The sequence below is a fragment of the Eriocheir sinensis genome, unplaced genomic scaffold, assembly GCF_024679095.1.
Source record: "Eriocheir sinensis breed Jianghai 21 unplaced genomic scaffold, ASM2467909v1 Scaffold65, whole genome shotgun sequence".
NCBI lineage: Eukaryota > Metazoa > Arthropoda > Malacostraca > Decapoda > Varunidae > Eriocheir > Eriocheir sinensis.
Genome location: NW_026111998.1, coordinates 960,001 through 974,952, shown reverse-complemented (window position 1 = coordinate 974,952; position 14,952 = coordinate 960,001).

The window sequence follows — 14,952 nt, the reverse complement described above, 5'->3', positions numbered from 1 at the left end:
CTGCAAATTTACTAATGCGATTATTGAGTCCAACATCCACATCGTTGATGTAAATAATGAAGAGCACTGGGCCAAAAACCGAGCCGTGAGGGACGCCACTAGTGACCGGCGCCCACTCTGAGTTAAATCCGTCAATCACCACTCTTTGTTGTCTGTTGCTCAACCAGTTCGCGATCCATTGGTTTTCTTGACCGTCAATACCTATTTGCTTTAATTTATAAAGTAATTTATGACGTGGGACTTTATTAAACACTTTCTGGAAATCAAGATAGACTACGTCCAATGATTTGGTTACGTCATAAACTGAGAAGAGGTCGTTATAAAAGGTCAATAGGTTTGATAGGCAGGATCTTTTGTTACGGAAGCCATGTTGTGAATACCCAATTAATGAGTGGCTTTCGAGGTAACTCACAATTTTGTCTCTAATTATGCCCTCAAGTAGCTTACCTACAATTGAAGTTAGACTAATGGGTCGGTAGTTATCAGGTTTTTTTTTTGTCTCTTATCTTATAAATCGGTATCACGTTAGCCCTTTTCCAATCCAAAGGGTCGATGCCTTGTCGCAAGGACATATTGAATACGGTAGTGAGGGAGGAGAGTATTTCGCTTATTGTTTCTTTAAGCTGTATAGGATATACTTTATCGGGTCCGGGACTTTTATTTGTTTTAAGTGAATGGAGAGCTTTAAGGACTTCATCGGTTGTTATTTCAAAATTAGGCAATGCATGCTCGAGATTTACATTAGTACTGGTGTTGGTGGTAGTGGGAGGAAAACTGTTAGTATTAAAAACCGAGGAAAAGTAATTGTTTAAGAGGTTTGCAATGTGTTGGCTGTCAGTCACTAGTGCACCGTCTCTGTTTGTTAAAGGTCCAATTCCACTTCTGATCGCCTTTCTGTTGTTTATGTAACTGAAGAAAGATTTCGGATTATTTTTACAGTTGGCTGCAATATTTTCTTCATATCTACGCTTTGCCTGACATACTAATCTTTTTACTCGTCGCCTGGCATCATTATAAAGTCTAATGTTTTCGGGCGTGCTTTGTTCTTTCTTTAACCTGTAAGAGAATTTTCTCTCCTTGACTGAGTTTTTAATTTCGCTATTAAACCAAGGTAGGCTTTTATTAGTGTTATTTTGATTTTTAAAGCTTAGCCAGGCTTTCTCTACATTGCCGTCATCTGATAGATGTATTTCTGTTTGTTTTTGTCGGATTTCTATGAAGTTAGCTTTTTTGAAATTGGGCTCCTTGACTTTATTTTCGGTCACTGATGTTTGAGCTCTAATGTCGACGCGCACTAATTTATGATCGCAAGAACCGAGGTGTTCTCCTACCGTAAAATTACTGACTAGGTTATCTTGGGTCGTTATAACAAGGTCGAGTATGTTATTTTTTCGAGTTGGTTCAGAAACCATTTGGCTTAGATAATTTTCTTCTAGAAATTCGATCATTCTATGTGACTCGCCTTCTGTACCTGACACCGTCGCCCAGCCGATATGGAGGAGGTTAAAGTCTCTTAATATCAGTGAGTCGTTGTTATTAAGTGACTGCCTTAAAACGCTGTACATTTCAAGGTCGTCATCGAGTGATTGCCCTGGAGGCCTGTAGGTGACAGATATATTCAAATTGAATTTTGCAATGTTTACTCGCACGCACAAATGTTCAACGTTACTGTCTCTTGGTGTTTTGTCAGTGGGTTGCAAATAGCTTTTGATAAAAAGGGCGACGCCACCGGCTCTACAGTTGACACGATCTTTGTTGAAGAGTCTGTAGCCATTTATGTTGTATTCGGAACTGAAATCAATATTTGTGGTGTCGATAAATGTTTCGGTTATAGCAATTATGTCAAAATTTTCTGTTAGAGCAAGACATCTCTGTTCATGGAATTTGTTTCTTAGGCTACGCGCATTGAAACTAAGGATTTTTAATTTATGTAAAGGATTGGTAATAGAGGTGGTGATACTTGCGGGATCACGGTTACGGGTTTGCTGCGATGCATGGCGTCTATTTACACGGGCGGGGTAGAGGGACGTGGCTGACCGTCTTTTTTTGATCGGGTGTCACGTACTGCGTCGTTGAGGAGCGTTCCGGATCTGGCTGCCCCGATGGGAGACAGGTGTATTCCGTTCCTGTGGAAGAGCTCACTTTGTCCATATAAATTGTCCCAGGCTTTGAAGAAGTCCACGTCAAGCTCTCTGCAAAGAGTCTGTTAGCGGTTGTTTAGGCTGAAGACCTTTTTGAAGAAGTCGCTCTCCGCCCACGTCCGTGGTAGAACTCCTGAAATCAAAATGTTAGGGGATTTAGACTTATACTGCTGGATGAGCCTACAGTACTTGTCCAGGAGTTCCTCAGACCGGATCGTGGTGACGTCGTTCGTACCTGTGTGAATAACAAACAGTGAATCATAAGTAGCCTGGGGGGAGATCTCCTCAAGAGCAGCAGTTATATCGTCGATCCCAGCACCAGGATACCAATAGTTCCGTCTTCGACGAGGAACTCTGCCGCAGAACTCAACGACCTGCTGGCCAATCATGGAGTCACCCACCAGGAAGCTGCTCTCCAGGGTCGCCCAGTCGATATGAGGGAGGTTAAAGTCTCTTAATATCAGTGAGTCGTTGTTATTAAGTTACTGCCTTAAGACGTTGTACATTCCAAGGTCGTCATCGAGTGATTTCCCGGGAGGTCTGTAAGTGACAGATATATTTAAATTGACTTTTGCAATGTTTACTCGTACGCACAAATGTTCAGCGTTACTGTTTCTTGGAGTTTTGTCAGTGGGTTGCAAATAGCTTTTGACAAAAAGGGCGACGCCACCGCCTCTTCGGTTTACACGATCTTTGTTGAAGAGTCTGTAGCCATCTATGTTGTATTCGGAACTGAAATCAATATTTGTGGTGTCGATAAATGTTTCGGTTATAGCAATTATGTCAAAATTTTCTGTTAGAGCAAGACATCTCAGTTCATCAAATTTGTTTTTTAGGCTACGCGCATTGAAACTAAGGATTTTTAAGTTATCTAGAGGCTTGGTTACAGAGGTGGTGGTACTTGCGGGATCACGGTTACGGGTTTGTTGCGATGCACGGCGTCTGTTTGCACAGGCGGGGTGGAGGGACGTGGCTGAGACTCGTTTTTGCTCGGATGTCACCTACTGCGTCGTTGAGGAGCCTTCCGAATCTGGCTGCCCCGATGGGAGACAGGTGCAATCCGTCCCTGTGGAAGAGCTCACTTTGTCCATAGAAATTGTCCCAGGCGTTGAAGAACTCCACGTCAAGCTCCCTACAAAGAGTCTGTAAGCGGTTGTTTAGGAGGAAAGCCTTACTGAAAAGTCGCTCTCCGCCCAAGTCCGTGGTAGAACTCTTGAAATCAAAATGTTAGGGTATTTAGACTTATAGTGCTGGATGAGCCTACGTTACTTGTCCAGGAGTTCCTCAGACCGGGTCGTGCTGACGTCGTTTGTACCTGTGTGAATAACAAACAGTGAATCATTAGTAGCCTGTGGGGAGATCTCTTCAAGAGCAGCAGTTATATCGTCGATCCCAGCACCAGGATTGCAATAGTTCCGTCTTCGACGAGGAACTCTGCCGCAGAACTCAACGACCTGCTGGCGAATCATGGAGTCACCCACCAGGAAGGTGCTCTCCTGCTCATCCTCCTCCTCCAGAATGGCAAACCTGTTGAAGCAATGAACAGGATAAATTGCTTGTCTGACTGGTTTGGCTCCTCCATTCACGACGGTGAAGCCATCATGGGCGGTGCCACTACCACCCTCCAGCTGCGTTGTGTTGTCCGCTGGTGTCGACGGTACCTCTGAGGGCAAGGGGGCGGTTGGAGAAGGGTTTGGCACCACGGCAACGTTAGCCTGGATGAATTCCTGCAAGGAGGCAACAGTGCGAGAAAGCTCTATTATTTTATTCTGACCTGCTTCCATCTTCTCTTCATGCTCCTGCAGTCTTGTCTCGAGATGCTGCCTGGTGAGACACAGTCGACAGACAACAGAACGCCCTGTAAAAAAGTGAGCTGGGAAGCTACCGTTACAAGTACTGCACTTCTTAGGCGCCATCTTAGCTGAAAGTGATTAATGATTGCCTGAAATGAAAGAGATGAAAATAGGGGGATTAGGAAAGGAGGAGGTGAGGAGAGAGGGGTTTAGGGAAGGAGGTAAGGTGAGGAGAGGAGGAGTAGGACGGGAGGTGAGGTGAGTGAAGAGGGGGATTAAGAAAGGTGAGTGAGGTGAGTGAAGAGGGGGATTATGAAAGGAGGTGAGGTGATTGAGAGGAGGGTTAGGAAAGAGGAGAGGTGAAGTGGGTGAAGGTGAGGGTAAAAAGGATGTGAGGTGAGGTAAGCTGGGTGGGGGTCAGGTCAATATGTGAGGTGAGGTGAGTGAAGAGGGGGATTACGAAAGGAGGTGAGGTGAGTAAAGAGGGGGATTACGAAAGGAGGTGAGATGATTGAGAGGAGGATTAGGAAAGAGGTGAGGTGAGGTGGGTGAAGGGGAGGGTAAAAAGGATGTGAGGTGAGGTGAGCGAGGGGGGGTCAGGTCAATATGTGAGGTGAGGTGAGGGAAAAGGGGGATGTAGGAAGGATTAATCCTCTAGGGGATTTAAAGAGAGTGTAGTGAGGAGGAACAGATTGAATTCTCAGAGGAATTCAAAGGGGGAGGTGTCGGCATGCACAACGCAAGACACTCGTAAACAACACGCGAGAAACACACGAGGAATACTCAGAGACTCACGTACAAACACCCAGATCACACGCGCAATTACTCGGTAACACAACATAATCGAAACACACGAGAAACACTTAGTAACCTTCCCATGTCCTCACTAACCGTTTCCCTTTTGTCTCATCAACACCAGAAAGCAGTTCAGCATGCTCTCTAAAGACAGATAGGGTAGGCGGTGGCCGAAGTGATAGCGTACTGGACCCACATTCGCCGCGTGATGGACGACGCGGGTTCGAATCCTCACGCTACCACTCGGATTTTGCAGTCACCGCCGAGTGGCTTAAAACTACCCACATGCTGTCCTGAAGACCACCCATCAACCCGGACTCTAGAGGAAGCCGTCCAAGCGAATCAAGAACGAGTTCCGGGGGCAAGCATGAGCCAATGCAAGATGGCGCCACTATAAACACTCGCCTGCGCCAGAACGGGCTGGGCCGACCATCAGGCCCCACCTGGAAGAAGCCTTGGGCCGACCATCAGGCCCCACCGGGAAGATGCCTACCGGCGCAATAGGCAACAACGTAAAAAAAAAAAAAAGTTCCTCTCTCTTTCTACACCATACTACATTCACAAAACACACACACCTTTTCCCAAAATTCAAAATTCAACATGGCGAAAATAATAACTGCCTCGGAGTCCCCGCCTGGGGGGGACCATAAATTCCCCCAGGGAGGACTCCCCTTCTGGCTGCCGATTTGAGAGGTGTCCTGATAACTCCTCGAACCTCCTCCTTATCGATTTCTGCAACATTCGCGGTCTCCGTTCTAATTTTCATTCTGTGGAACACCATCTCCTCTTCTATACCTTACCTTCTCTTCCTCACCGAAACACAGGTTTCTGAGGCTACTGACAGCAACCTCTACTCTGTTCCCTCCTACTATCTCTATCCTAAACTCCAATCCAAAGCTGGATGTTGCGCCTACGTGCGCAACGACATCACTTGCTCTCGTGCCCACAACCTTGACTCTTCTGAAATTTCCACCACCTGGCTAAGACTTCATTGTCATTCTATTACTAAATACATCTGTGCTGTTTATCTCTCACCTAACTCTACTAACTATGTAAAACTCTTTGACTATTTGAACTCTAAAGTGGAGCGCATCTTGACCCACTCTCCCTTTGCTGAAATCTCCATCTTGGGAGATTTCAATGTGCACCACCAGCTTTGGCTTCCATCCTCTTTCACTGACCAGCCTGGTGAACAAGCCTACAACTTTGCTCTCCTCAACGACCTAGAGCAGTTGGTTCAGCACCCTACTCGTATTCCCGACCGTCTTGGAGACAGGCTCAACATTCTAGACCTCTTCCTTACCTCTAATCCTTCTGCTTACTCTGTCAAACTGTTCTCTCCGTTGGGCTCCTCCGATCATAACCTTATTTCTGTATCCTGTCCTATCGCTCCTGTACATCCTCTGGACCCACCGAGGAGGCGATGCTTCTGCCATTTTGCTTCAGCTCGGTGGCACGACCTGAGGATGTACTTTTCCGATTTCCCGTGGAATGATTACTGCTTCCAGGAGAGGGACCCCTCTGTGTGTTCTCTGCGCATCACAGAGGTGATTGTCTCTGGAATGGAGGCATACATTCCACGTACTTTCTCTACTCCTCATGCTAAAAAGCCTTGGTTTAATAACGCTTGTTCTCGTGCTATTAAAGATAGAGAGGCAGCTCACAAAGGGTTCCAGAGCCTTCGAACTCCCACTAACTTTGATCTATACATTTCAGCCCGGAATCGTGCCAAATCTATTATCTGACTTACCAAACCTTCTTTTATAAATAGAAAATGTCAACACCTTGCTTCTTCTAATTCTTCCCGTGACTTTTGGCATCTAGCCAAAAATATATCTTCCAATTTCACTTCTTCCTCTTTCCCTCCTCTCCTTAACCCTGACGGCAGCACTGCCGTCTCATCTGTCTCTAAGGCTGAACTCTTCGCTCAAACTTTCTGTAAGAACTCCACCTTGGACGATTCTGGGCATATTCCTCCTACTCATCCCCCCTCTGACTCCTTTATGACTGTTATTAAGATTCTTCCTAATGATGTTTTCTATGCCCTCTCTGGCCTCAACTCTCAGAAGGCTTATGGACCTGATGGAGTGCCTCCTATTGTCCTTAAAAACTGTGCTTCTGTGCTGACACCCTGCCTGGTCAAACTCTTTCGTCTCTGCCTATCAACATCTATCTTTCCTTCCTGCTTGAAGTATGCCTTTGTGCAGCCTGTGCCTAAGAAGGGTGACCGCTCCAATCCCTCAAACTACCGCCCAATAGCTTTACTTTCATGTCTATTTAAAGCTGTTGAATCAATCCTTAATCAGAAGATTCAAAAACACCTTTCCACTTCTAATCTTCTATCTGATCGCCAGTATGGATTCCGCAAGGGGCGTTCTACTGGCGATCTTCTTGTTCTCTTAACTGACTCTTGGTCATCCTCTCTTAGCAGTTTCGGTGAAACTTTCTCTGTTGCGCTAGACATATCGAAAGCCTTCAATAGAGTCTGGCACCAGTCTTTAATTTCTAAACTGCCCTCTTTCGGATTTTATCCCTCTCTCTGTTCCTTTATCTCCAGTTTCCTTTCCGGCCGTTCTATCTCTGCGGTGGTAGCCGGTCACTGCTCTTCCCCTAAAGTCCTAAACATATCAATAGTGGCGTTCCACAGGGGTCTGTCCTATCACCCACTCTCTTCCTGTTATTCATCAATGATCTTCTTTCCATAACAAACTGTCCTGTCCACTCGTACGCCGACGACTCCACTCTGCATTATTCAACTTCTTTCAATAGAAGACCATCAAAACAGGAAGTACACAACTCCAGACTGGAGGCTGCAGAACGCTTAACCTCAGATCATTTCCGATTGGGGCAGAAGGAGCCTTGTGTCCTTCAATGCCTCAAAAACACAATTTCTCCACCTATCAACTCGACACAATCTTCCAAACACCTATCCCCTATTCTTCAACAACACTCAGCTGTCACCTTCTTGAACACTAAACATCCTCGCTCTATCCTTAACTCAAAATCTCAACTGGAAATTTCATATCTCCTCTCTCGCTAAATCAGCTTCCTCGAGATTGGGCGTTCTGTATCGTCTCCGCCAGTTCTTCTCCCCTGCGCAGTTGCTATCCATATACAGGGGCCTTGTCCGCCCTCGTATGGAGTATGTATCTCACGTGTGGGGGGGCTCCACCCACACAGCTCTTCTGGACAGAGTGGAGGCTAAGGCTCTTCGTCTCATCAGCCTCCTTTGTTGTGGGGGAAAAAAAAAACCTCACGCATAAGCACAAGGTTCAGCACCCTCAAATCACTCGCAAAAACACCGGAAAAACAACAACAAACTCGAAACCCAAGCGGAAACACAGCCTAATCACACGCGAAAACACTCGGGAACACAACAACACACTCGAAACACTCTGAAACCCACACAGAAACACTCGGAAAAACAGCCAAACCACACGCGGAAACACACGGAAACACAACATCACAATCGAAAAACACGAAGAAACACTCGGGAAAACAGCCAAATCAAACCCGAAAACACTCGGAAACACAACAACACACTCGAAACACTCTGAAATCCACACAGAAACACTCGAGAACAAAGCCAAATCACACGCAAAAACACACAACAACACACTCGCTTCTCAGGAGAGCAGGGCGGTTTGACCTCTCTGAGTGAGGGCAGGGAGTGGAGAGGAAAAGAGAGAGAGAGAGAGAGAGAGAGAGAGAGAGAGAGAGAGAGAGAGAGAGAGAGAGAGAGAGAGAGAGAGAGAGAGAGAGAGAGAGAGAGAGAGATTGTAGAAGCACCGTGATTGGCGAAGTTCATGACGTCACTCATGACGTCACGCGTGGGGGAGGAGCCTCGGGCCTGTGAGAGCGGGGTAAACTTTTGAATAGGCAGATTGGAAATACACTGCCCGGCTGGCCGGACGCGCGACACCCACACACCCCAACATCTTGCCTTCATGCCGGCTTGCTCTGCCTTTGGTTGCGCCCACAGAGGCGGGGATAGCAGCATAACGTTTCATCGGTAAGACAAAATTATATTTGTAGTGAAACATTATATAGGAGGCGAAAAAAATGAGCTTGAAAAGGAGCGACACAAAAGAATTGGGAGAATTTCAAGGAAATCATCTGTAATTCATCTCCCATGGCTTTTACACACAAACAGGTCACATTACTGGAATGTAGAGGTCTTTGGGTACTATCAGAAGTACAATGAACAAGTACATAGTTTTTTTTTTTGAAAACAGGTAATATAAGAGTGTAAACCTGGGCAAGTTACCGAGTCGATTCAACCCACGGGCACTCATTTGCCTGACAACGTTAATTCTCATTCTCTCATTCTTATTCTCTCATTCTCATTCTCTCTCATTCTTATTATTCTCTAATTCTCATTATCTTTTTCTCATTCTCATTCTCTTTCTCATTCTCATTCTCTCTCTTTTTCATTCTCTCTCTCTCATTATCATTCTCATTACCTCTCTCTCTCTCATTCTCATTCTCATTACCTCTCTCAATCTCATTTTCATTCCCCTCATCTCTCTCTCTCTCTCTCTCTCTCTCACACACACACACACACACACATCTTCCTCTTCATTCTTTCTCTCACATTCTCTCATTCTCATTACCTCTCATAACTAGTCTCCTCATTCTCTCATTGTCATTCTCTTCATTCTTATTATTCTCTTATTCTTATTATCTCTCTCTCTCTCTCTCATTATCATTCTCTTCTCTCTCTCACATTCTCATTATCATTGTCATCCAACCCAATTTTTAATCTCTCTCTCTCTCTCTTAAAGGAGTTATCTTGTATTATTTGTTTTTCTCTTGTAAGTCTTTTTTTCATCTCTGGTGATCAAGACATCACCACTTCACAGCCATTTTTCTCCCTAAAAACATATAACCAACTCTGCTCAGTAATTGCTGCCTGACCTGTATGTTGCATTTTCTCCATTTACTGATTAATATACCTCTAACAATGACATGCATGATTGTGTAACACGGTTGGTTGACGTCAAGGCAAATATATACTATTATTTGCGCATGGGTAAGTTTTTCTCCTTCCTGCCCCAATACTTTCTTCTGTTTTCTCGTAGTGAGTTTTGATCACATCTGAGACGGTCTACATAGAAGGCTGTACATCCTTCTACATTAAAAGTGAGGCCATAAGCAATATATAATGAGTACTATACAGAGGAAGTGTGAGGGATCAAGGCGGGTGTGGAAGATTTCATCTCGATCAGCTTCTACGGAATAAAGACAAGAAAATGCTGTTTTTTTTTTCTATGAAAACCTGTACATACATCCTTAGTGCATTTACTGCAGCAGTTGAATAAGTAAAACCATATGATATGTGCAAGAAATAAGGCAGACAAGCTCATTTACTCCGACGATCTGGGAGCGAGAATGTTTTGAGTGGACTTGCTGGCTCAAGGCCACCGGCTAAGCTCCGCCCACCCCTACCCCCCCATGCTTCACCTCACAGTGAAGAGCGGCGCCCGCTGAGGGCCACTCCATGTTTTCATTCTCCAAGATCCGCCGGTGCAACGAAATTTTCCTGCTGGCCCAGATCTTGTGTAAGAACCATTGAAATGGCAACACTCTCAACCTGACTGTTTCGTTTTCTTCAATTGATTTTAGAGACATATTACTATAAATCAATCTTCATCACATTTTCACAAAGTTTTCGTACATTACATTCAATGTGCACTGCCTCTCCAACCCACCTTTCATTTAAAACAAAAATCTGTTTGATCATTCCTATTAAAAAATAATTATGCCAGGGGACAAATTGCCCCCCCCCCTCCCCCCCCATCGCGACGCCTGGGAGGTGATCTTTTCCGAGCTAGAACGCACTTGTCTGGATGTGAATGCAAGGAATTATAGACGGTCTGAGTCCCGCAGCAAAGTGTGCCAGATGTGTGACAGGGGTGTGGATGAGACTGTACAGCATGTAGTGTTGGAATGTAAGAACGAATAGTTTTCCACGTGAAACTGGCCTATGGGGTAGTAGCGGCTGCAGAGGAAGCGAGAGGTGTTGAGAGTGTGTGCCAAGGTGCGGTGCTAGGCTAACCCCGCAGCCGCCACTACTCCATCGGCTAGTTTTACGTGGAAATACTATAGCGGCGATCGCCGCCATTGGTAACGCTCAAAACAAACAAAATGACTGTGAAAGCCGCCCTTAGAGTGGCTTCCGTGATGACTTTGTGTCAAACCGGCAACTACTCCGTGAGACTGATTCGACATCTATTACCTGCATAGTCCGTCAACGCCAACTCCGGCTAAACGGGCACGTGGGACGTTTTCCGGAAGTTGATCCTGCTCATCGGGTTGTCTCTGTAAGAGACAATCCTGAGTGGAGGAGGCCAAGGGGACGCCATGGAGACTCGCCCGGAGTCTTTTTTTTTTTTTTTTTTTTTTACGTCTTGGCCTATTGCGCCGGTAGGCTTCTTCCCGGTGGATCCTGATGGTCGGTCCAAGGCTTCTTCCCGTTGGGTCCTGATGGTCGGTCCAGCCCGTTCTGGCGCAGGCGAGTGTTTATAGTGGAACCATCTTGCATTGGCTCATGCTGCCCTCCCGGAGCTCATCTTTAATCCTAGAATCTAGAGTCCGGGTTGATAGGTGGTCTTCTGGACAGCATGTAGGTAGTTTTAGGCCACTCGGCGGCGGCTGAAAAATCCCAGCTTGGTGGCACCGGTCGGGGATTGAACTCGCGTCCTCCTGAACGCGGGGCCGTCTTGCTCTCTGTTCAGCCACCGCCTATCCGCCAAGTCTGGAACACCTCGTCTCCACATGAAATTAGGACCAATCACAGCGCACGCTCAGCCAGGCCACGTATTGCCAGCTCGTGACGTCATTACTTACCCTTTATTTACACAGTTTTATCAAATATATGTTAATTATTTCCTGAGAACACACATATATTCAACAGTTGAGATGTTTATACTGATGTTACTGATGTCTGACACATTACAACACAGAGCTGGAACACATAACTGATAACTGTGACGAGCTAAGCTATCTGGGAACACTGACGGAACATCGTCCCTTGCTCTTCGGGCTGTGTTACTTTATATTCAACAGCTGAGATGTTTCTACTGATGTTATTGATGTCTGACATGCTATAACACAGAGCTGGAACACACAACTGATAACTGTGACGAGTCAAGTTAACTGGGAACACTGACGGAACATCGTCCCTTGTTCCTCGGGCTGTGTTACTATATTTTCAACAGCTGAGATGTTTCTACTGATGTTATTGATGTCTGACATGCTATAACACAGAGCTGGAACACACAACTGATAACTGTGACGAGCTAAGTTGTCTGTGGGGGCGTGAGCTGGATGCAAGGGGAGCGTGATTCCGTCTGCCAAAAATTGTATTTTTGCAAGAGAGACACCCCCCACTCCCCTTACACACGCACAAACACACATTCACACACACACACACACACACACACACACACACACACATATATATATATATATATATATATATATATATATATATATATATATATATATATATATATATATATATATATATATATATATATATATATATATATATATATATATATATATATATATATATATATATATATATATATATATATATATATATATATATATATATATATATATATATATATATATATATTTTTGGAGAAATATATATACACACAGAGAGAGACACCCACACACACACACACACACACACACACACACACACACACACACACACACACACACACACACACACACACACACACACACACACACACACACACACACACACACACACACACACACACACACACACATTGCAATAAATAAATTTATTTCTTGCAATGTGCAATGTGTGTGTGTGTGTGTGTGTGTGTGTGTGTGTGTGTGTGTGTGTGTGTGTGTGTGTGTGTGTGTGTGTGTGTGTGTGTGTGTGTGTATTTATTTTTTGCAATGTGTGTGTGTGTGTGTGTGTGTGTGTGTGTGTGTGTGTGTGTGTGTGTGTGTGTGTGTGTGTGTGTGTGTGTGTGTGTGTGTGTGTGTGTGTGTGTGTGTGTGTGTGTGTGTGTTCTTGCAAAAATACAAATTTTGGCAGACGGAATCACACATATTGCAAGAAATAAATAAACACACACACACACACACACACACACACACACACACACACACACACACACACTGCAAGAAAGAAATTTGTTTCTTGCACTGAGCGCGTGTGCGGGGGTGTGTGTGTTTTTTTTTTTGAATGTGTGTGTGTGTGTGTGTGTGTGTGGGTGTGTGGCACTGTGTGTGTATTTATTTATTTCTTGCAATGTGTGTGTGTATTTAATACACACACACACACATTGCAAGAAATAAATAAATACACACACATTGCAACACACACACACACACACACACACACACACACACACACACACACACACACACACACACACACACACACACACACACACACACACACACACACACACACACACATACACACACATACAGTCTGAGGGTCTATTTATTGCCATTAGGAAAAATGTTTGCTTTCAGTGGAGGCACATACGAACTAACTCTCAATTACAGTAGCCTAAGGGAGTACAAATTTAGGTAAGGAGTTGGTATTAAGCTGTGTTTACATTCCCCCCTCACACTCAGGCTATGGCACTGAAGAGCACTTTGATGAGTTGGACAATTTTTTGATAAGTTTTACCAGTGATGACTATATGCAAGTACTTTGTAGTGATTTTAATGCTCATAATCTCACTATGTCTGATGTTCCCTCTGGTCCTGGTGATGAGGATCGGTTGCCTGCCGAGGTACCCCACATAAGTATAACTGATTATAGTATACCTAAGACCAGGGCAAACCAAGATCTGACCCAAGACAGGAACTTTTATGGCAGGAAACTGGTTGAACTTTGTAAAAAGCCTCATGTGTTTATATTTAATGGAAGGATGGGGAAGACTGTGGTATTGGCAAGCCTACAACTACATACAATACAACTAAAGATTACTTCTTAGGTTCACCTGAAGTTATGCAGTATGTGGCGGTTTTTAGAGTATTGGATTATGATCCGCTATTGTCTGATGTACACTGTGGATTACACGTGAGGATGAAATTTATGGGACCAAGTAATGTACCCGCTGTAAGCATGAGTGCCCAGGAGGCAGGACAAAGAAGAGCAAGTGAAAGGCCAGGAAAGTGGAATGCTGAGAGAAGGGGTGTATATGTGAGGAATATTAGTGAGTGTACGGTAAATGAGTTGACAGTTAAGTTGAATAATTTATCCATAGATGATATTAACCAGGAATTAAAGCAAATGTTGACTGACCCTGCACTTGCAACTTTTCCACAACATAAGAAAAAACATATATCAAAAAGAGCAATAATGCCACTGTAAAGGGTTATGACAAACAATGCTGGAAAGCAAGAAAGGAGTGGTGGCCGAACTGGTAGCGTACTGGGCTCACATTCACCGCGTGATGGACGACGCGGGTTCGAATCCCCACGCTACCACTCGGATTTTGCAGTCACCGCCGAGTGGCTTAAAACTACCCACATGCTGTCCTGAAGACCACCCATCAACCCGGACTCTAGAGGAAACCGTCCAAGCGAATCAAGAACGAGTTCCGGGGGGCAGCATGAGCCAATGCAAGATGGCGCCACTATAAACACTCGCCTGCGCCAGAACGGGCTGGGCCGACCATCAGGCCCCACCTGGAAGAAGCCTTGGGCCGACCATCAGGCTCCACCAGGAAGATGCCTACCGGCGCAACAGGCAACGACGTAAAAAAAAAAAGTAAAGCTAGGCTTAAATATCATTTGCACAGGAAGAGTGTAAACTTTAACAGCATGATTGAGGGAAGCAGAAAATACAAAACAAATCTTAAAAGAATAAAAAAGAAGATAAACATAATTAAAGAGCTTAGGAAATGCAAAAGTGATGACCCTTAAGAATACTGGAAAATCCTTAATGGTCAGAAAAAGAGATATCAGATTCCCATTACAATGTATGAATTTACGAGCATTTTGAAACAGTTAGCGAGTGATGACAACATTGATAATAATGAAGTAAATATTCTGAATGATCATGATAATATGGCAAATGAACTCTCAACATTACATAATGACCCTATAACCAACGAAGAGGTTGCTAGAAATATTAAAAAAAAAAAAAAATCCCCAGCATCTGACATGATATTAAATGAATACATTAAAAATACTCAGCATATTTTTTTCCC